The following is a 7,036-nucleotide window of genomic DNA, read 5'->3' on the forward strand; positions in this document are numbered from 1 at the left end:
GGTTGGCAAACATCAGTGTGAACTCTGAAGACTCTGCGGACAGGTGGGAGGGTCAGTCTGGGCCTGAGCACCCGGATGTCAGGGTCAAGGGTCAGCCTGGGCCTGCGTCCATGGAAGTCGTGGGTGGGGTGTCAGCCTAGGCTGGGTCCTGGGCCTTGGGGTGGGGTTAGCCTGGGCCTGGGTCCCTGGATCTCAGAGTGGAGTTGGGGTCACCTGGCTGTCATCCCCAGGACACGGGGTGTGGGGGCTTCTGGTGGAGGAGGTGGCAAAGAACAGATCATCCTCCCAAGACCGTGAGGGTCCGGGTGCCCAGCCCCCTGGAGCCTGTCCCAGGTGAGAGCTGAGCGCCCCTGCAGCCTGCACCTGGCCCAGCAGGAGGCCACACCCACGCCTACCTGGCTTTGGGGGCAGGGAGGAGACCAGCAAGAGGGGAGGTGGAGGAAGGGGCCACAGCGGCTCAGGACGCCGTCACGTCAGGGAGGGGCCTCTGCCGAGGGCGACCAGCCCACCTGGCCATCGGCCCAGCTCCAGGTGCCCAAGAAGGAGGCCGCCCAGCACCCACGGAGCCTCGGGCCACCCACAGCCTGGAAGCTGACCCAGGGCGCACCCTGCCCCCAGCCCCTGGATGCCCCCCCAGCCGCACCCCACCCCCCTGATCACCTGACTTGAGCACTTGCTGGGCCACCAACCCCGTCAACTGCCTCACTGTCGTCAGCTCGAACCCCTCCGCAGACGTGGCCACGTCCACCAACATGTCCCTCTCCTTCAGGCCGTGCACCAGCACCTGGTACAACATCTTCCCCCTCCGAAGCTGGACTGACGGACAGTCACACAGGCGCTCCGGGCGGCGAGGCTGCGCTGGGGCAGGAGCTGCCGCTGGCCCTGGGAGCGGAGCAGGCAGCGCCCGGGCGGGGGAGGCTGGGCAGGGCTGGTCCTGGCGGCCCTTCCACTTTCACTTTCCTTTCCTGGGCAGCTCCGGGTCCCAGCCCTGCCTCGGAGGCCAAGCTCCTCCCCGCTCCCGGAAGAGCAGGGGGACTGCGGGTTGTGTCGCTGTGTTGTGTGACCGTGTGTGTGTGTGTGTGTGTGTGTGTGTGTGTGCTTGAGTGACCGTGTGTCTGTTGTGTCCTTGCTCGTTTGCTTTCTGTCCCCTCTGTGGTCTTGCGAGCGTGTGCTCCTCCATCTGTGTGTCCTTGTGTGTGCCCTGGGGTGCGTGTCCGGCGGGTCCTCCACGGCCGTGGTCCTGCCGGTGTCCCTGCTGCCCTCTGGCCTTACCCCACACCCCCAGTGGGAGCCGCCTGGAGGGCAGGGCCGTGCTCGGGCACAGGAGGACGGCGCCACCTGCCTGCACCTGCCCGTGTGGCCGGCCGAGGCCGCAGGGTGGAGTGGACGCGGGGGAAGCCCCTTCCTCCTGCCGGCCTCCGTGGTGCTCCCCTCGCCCAGCCTGGGCTCCGGGCCAGCCCCGCCCCCAAACCTCCCCGCCGGGCAGGCGCCTCGGGGCCCTGTCCACTCCCGGGCAGGCCGTCTCTGCCTCTGGCCACGGCCTCGAGGAGGGTTCCCCGTGAGCTCAGCCTCGACTCGGGGCCTGCTGCCACCACTGCCATCAGCCCCAAGGCCGCGAGCCACACCCCGGACCCTCAGCCGTGGGCCAGAGCACAGAGAGAACCAGGTCGCACCCAGTCCTGGGGTCTCAGGGTCCCCCAATGCGCGCCCCACCCTTTCATGGACGGTCCCTCATCCTTCGCCCCGCGTAGACGCCCTGGTCCCCCCCTGCACCCTCCTCCCTGGGGCGCCCTTCTGAGGGGACACCTGGCCCGAGAAGACGGCACGAGGTCTGCTTTCAGGGGATCCAAAACCTCGTGCGCCTTCCTCTACACTCCTCACATGCCAGACGTACGTACGCACACACACGCGTGCACAGGCATGCACAGGCACACACACGTGCATGCACAGGCACACAGTAGATGTGCACACAGGCTCACACACACTCAGGTCCACAACACACACGACACGTAAACACACACACATAACAAGCACCTGCACATACACACGCCTCAATGCGCATGGACACGCATGGCTGGGCATGCGTGGGGCGTGTGAACACAGCACCCAGGTGTGCACCCCTCCTGCACAGGCACATAAATTCACAGAGGCCATGCAGGTTCCCACGCACGCACCAGTGCACACGGGCATGCACACCTGCGCACGCACCTGCACACGGTGCCCTCTCACACTCACATGCACGTGGGCACCACGTACAGGCAGAGCAACGGCTCCCATGAGGGCAGGACCCGAGCGTGGGGCTGGTCCCTCCTCAGCGCCCTGCAGCGCCCCAGATGTCGGGGAGCTGGTGGGGTGGGCACAGCGGGATCCTCCTGGAACCCCCTTGGCTGCTCCGGAGCTGACCGGCAGGCGGTGGTCAGGACAGGCCTGGGGGACGCTCCTCTGGCCCCACGGGCAGGCTGTCGCCCTCTGCCCAGCTCCAGTCCTCACTCCCAACCCGGGAGCTGTGCACGTGCCCCTGGTGCCATTCTGATGGGCGCTGGCAGGACAAGGGGCTCAGGGAGGCTGGAGGCGAGGGGGACTTGGGACCCTGCCCCTCAACCTGCACCCCTGCAGCCCCTGGGGAGGGTGGGCCTGCCCCTCCCAGCTCTGGCTCCGCCCCTTCCCCTCCCAGGCCCCGCCCTGCACCCACAGGGCCCTGGTTCCCACCTGAGCTGCCTGAGGGGCCAAGAGCCCGGGACCAGCTGCCAGAGACCCCCAGAGGCCCCCAGCCCGGCTCCCTCCAGCCCCTGCCAGCTCTGCGGGGGATTCCCAGCAAGGTCCTCGATTCCCTCCCTCTCTTGCTGCTGCTGACTTGGCAACGGCCCGAGTCCCAGAGCTTCCATCTCCCCACTTGTAAAATGGGTCAAGGTCAGGGTGATGACGGGCCCAGCTGACGGGGACTTGGGACCCTGGGCTGCCCCTTTCCTGGGAGACGGGGTGACCGTCAGGCCGCACGATCCAAAGTGGGTGGATCCTGGACTTGGGCGCTGCAGCCAGTAAGTGCCAAGTTTTTCTTTACTTCCTGAGAGTTTTTTTTTTTTCAATTGTCTTTTTAAAAAAAAGATACATAGATCACAAAAAATGTTACATTAAAACAACATACCCCACACCCCACACCCCCACTCCTCCACATCAACAGCCTTTCATCATTGTGGCACATTCAGTGAATTTGGTGACTACATTTTGGAGAACGGCTGCACCACATGGATAATGGTTTATATTGCAGTTTACACTCTCTCCCGGTCCATTTAGTGGGTTATGGCAAGATATATAATGTCCAGCATCTGTCCCTGCAATATCATTTAGGACAACTCCAAGTCCTGAAAATGCTCCCACATCACATCTCTTCTTCCCTCTCCCTGCCCTCAGCAGCTACCATGACCACTTTCTCCACATCAGTGCTACAGTTGATTCCATTACTAGTCACAATAGTTCTACAGTAGAATACCAGTAAGTTTATTCTATTCCATATTTAATTACTCCATCCCGTGGACCCTGGGATCATGATGTCCACTCCACCTCTTTTTCAGGGGGGCTTAGATCTCACATGGTTGATGGATGTGATTTTCCTGCTTGGAGTTGTAGGCACTCTTGGTTCCCTAGTATGGTGGTTGACCTCCCTGTTAGCCGACCTGTACAACTTCAACAAATCAGAGAGTAGGAACTGCAACTCTGCTGAGGCTCAGGGCCCAGCTGGCACATGGCCAGTGCAGAGGTTGAAGTCTCCTGTATATACACCAACCCCAGTGCCAGCCACAGATTCAGTAAAAGTGACCGAAGAGTCATGTGTAGAAAGGTCACATCTGAGTCCAACTCCATCACACTCAGGAACACAAATTCCAAAGTAGGGCCCACTGACAAGGCACTGAACTCCAGAGCCAACTGCCATGACTGTAGATCCTGTGTGTCTCCAAAGCCCTCAGGAGCATCAGTACCTGGGGTTGTATCTACTTTGGCGGTCTCTGGGGTCCTACTAAGGTGTGTGTAAGCGCAACCCCTCTGATGACCTCTTGACTCCTTTTTGAAGACCCTTAACCATATATACTCATTTGTCTTTATCATTTCCCTCTTTTATGCAAGGTCTTTTTCTAGTTGCATCACCAGTTATTACTGTTAGTAATCCCTCAGTGCCAGAGAGACTCATCCCCGGGAGTCATGTCCCATGTGCTTAAATGCTGAGTTTGGTTTAGAGAGGGGCTGGAGGATCTCAGGAGGTAACTCTTAGGCACCCTGGAGCTCTAGGCCTAGTTGAAATTTCAGGCACACAGGCTCATGAGCATAGTCACATATTAAGGGCTCATCACTAGAGCATCCTTCTTCACTTGTCTTTGCTCTTACTCTTAGTGGATTATTGCTGTTCCATTGGGGAATGTGACAGAGCTCCCCTGGCTAGGAACTCAGCATGCCCTCAGTTGTCGATTGTAATGATAAATGGTATGAAAATACTCAACATATACCCAGACATTTTTTTGTACACTATATACTTGCCCTGGAGAACACCCTCCCAACCCTGTGTCCCCCATCAATAACACCCCACACAAGCATTCCTCCCCTGCCATAGTTGAACCCCTTTGTGGTCCAAAACTTCCTCAAAAATGAAGCCTAATATATTGCCAAATTCAATTAATAGGAAAATGAAATAGTAGTGATAGGTTTAAAGATTAGAAATAGAATACATACTAATTTAGAAAAACTAACACAAAGTAAAAATAAATTGGGGTTTTAAAAAATGAAAAATATTATGCTCGCTTTGGCAGCACATATACTAAAATTGGAACGATACAGGGAAGATTAGTAAGGCCCCTGCGCAAGGATGACACGCAAATTCATGAAGCATTCGATATTTTTAAATAAATCTTTTCTTAAAAAAGTGAAAAATATCATAAAACATTGTTTTTGACATTTTGCATTTCATCACTGTAATAGGTGATATGTATGTGTAGTAGCAAGGCAATTTCTTTCATTTCTTCCTCAGTGTCTACATCCTTTCTTTTATTTCTAATTTAAAATTTTGTCTTCAGAAAAGTTTTAGATCACAGCAAAGTCACATATACAATATAGGGACTTTCATACATCCAACATCAAACCCTTTCCCCACTTTCCCAGCTATGATTTTTTTACATGTTCATGTTCTGTTTGCTACAGCTGATGAACAGATATTGACATGTAGCTATCAAACATGGTTCCATTTGGGTTTACCTTATGCTTTATATTTTAGACTGTACAATTTTCTAAATTTTCATTTATCTTATGTTTTACATTATGGTTTATATTTTGGCCTCTAGACTTTTATACATTTTTGGTGTAATTTAACATGTCCTATATCCATCATTGCATGATCTTGTGGAGCACTTCCATTGCCCTCCCAGTTACCCTGCTTCCATCTATTCTATTCCTCTCTCCTCCTCCCCTCAGAACCCACAGTGACAACCAAGCTTCCCTGCTTCAAGGTCCAGATTCACAGATACTTGCAACAATGCTGAGGGTTTTACATAATAGCCGTCCGCCCTCATTGGAAGCCACCTATTCTCTTGAGAGACACAATTCCCTCTATTTCAGAACATCGGGCCTCCCCAGGATGTGGGTACACCTTCCCACTCATTGTATGGGTCTACACCCAATGATATAACACACTATGACAAGATGAGCCCTCACACACTCCCTAGAAGCCTGCCCCTGTGCCGTATGCCTCCCCTTAAGCACCTTGAACAGGTAATCCTTCCTTACAATATTTTCTAAAGAGTTTTCTCAGCATTACAGTTTCAACCACATCTATGACAATCTCCCATGTTCAACTGTTCCCCCAGCCATCCCCCAATTCCTTGAGCCATCTGACCAATCCTCCCAACCCTAGCCCCCCTCAAGCCTGCAAAGCCCCACACAGTTATCCCTATGCCCACATCTTATCCCTTCCCTGTACAAATACTTACCTCCACTTGACCATAGATTTCACCCACATAGCCATCACCTCACAACCTTTCTCTCCCCCCTCCAAGTTCGTGTAAGTCTATTATCCAGTCTCTAGCTCTCTAAGACAGACGGGTTTGCTTATTTGGTATCAGAGAGGTCATGTAGTATTTGTCCTTCAATGTCTGGCTTGCTTTACTCAACATAAGGTCCTCAAGATTCATCCATGTTATCCCAAATGTTTGTACTGTACTGCTTCTTTCAGCTGATTAATATGCCATTGTATGAGTATACCACATTTTCTTTATCCATTCATCTGTTGATGGGCATTTGGGTCGATTCCAGCTTCTGGCATAGTGAATAATGCCGCTATGAACATTGGTGTGTATATATCGGTTTGTGTCCTTGTTTTCAGTTTTTCTGGGTATATACTGAGCAGTGGAATTGCTGGGTGATAAGGCAAATCTATAGCTAGTTTTTTGAGAAACCACCAAAACGTCCTCCAGAGTGACTGGATCCTTCTGCATTCCCACCAGTGGTGGGTGAGTGTTCCCATTCCTCCGCATCCTCTCCAGCGCTTGTTGTCTTCTGTTTATTTGATAGCTGTCACTCTTAAGGGAGTAAGATGGCATCTCATGGTTTTGATTTGCATTTCCCTAATAGCTAGAAATTTGAAACATCTTTTCATCTGCTTTATAGCCATTTGTATTTCTTCTTTGGAGAAGTGTCTGTTCAAATCTCTTGACCTTTTCTTAATGGGTTGTTTGTCTTTTTATTTTTGAGATACAGGATTTCTTTGTATATGCAGGATATTTGTCTCCTATCTTTTACATGGTTACCAAATATTTTCTCCCATTGGGTAGGCTGTCTCTTCACTTTCTTGACAAACTTCTTTGAGGTGCAAAAGGCTTTAATTTTGAGGAGGTCCCATTTATGTATATGTGCTTTTGCTGCTCATGCTTTGGATGTGAATTTCATGAAGCCGTTTCCTATTACAAGGTCCTGTTGATGCTTCCCTACACTGTTTCCCAAGGTCTTTAAGGTCTTGGCTCTTATATTTAGGTCTTTTATCCGTCTTGAGTTTATT

General features: G+C 52.8%; 1 non-coding gene across 1 annotated transcript; it reads left to right on the top strand.

Annotated features, from left to right (window-relative positions):
• Positions 1 to 4,783: 4,783 nt before the first annotated feature.
• Positions 4,784 to 4,890, top strand: LOC111766469 (U6 spliceosomal RNA). The gene has a single exon (XR_002798512.2). It is a non-coding gene; the product is annotated as a U6 spliceosomal RNA (small nuclear RNA).
• Positions 4,891 to 7,036: the final 2,146 nt, after the last annotated feature.

The sequence above is a fragment of the Dasypus novemcinctus genome, chromosome 7, assembly GCF_030445035.2.
Source record: "Dasypus novemcinctus isolate mDasNov1 chromosome 7, mDasNov1.1.hap2, whole genome shotgun sequence".
NCBI lineage: Eukaryota > Metazoa > Chordata > Mammalia > Cingulata > Dasypodidae > Dasypus > Dasypus novemcinctus.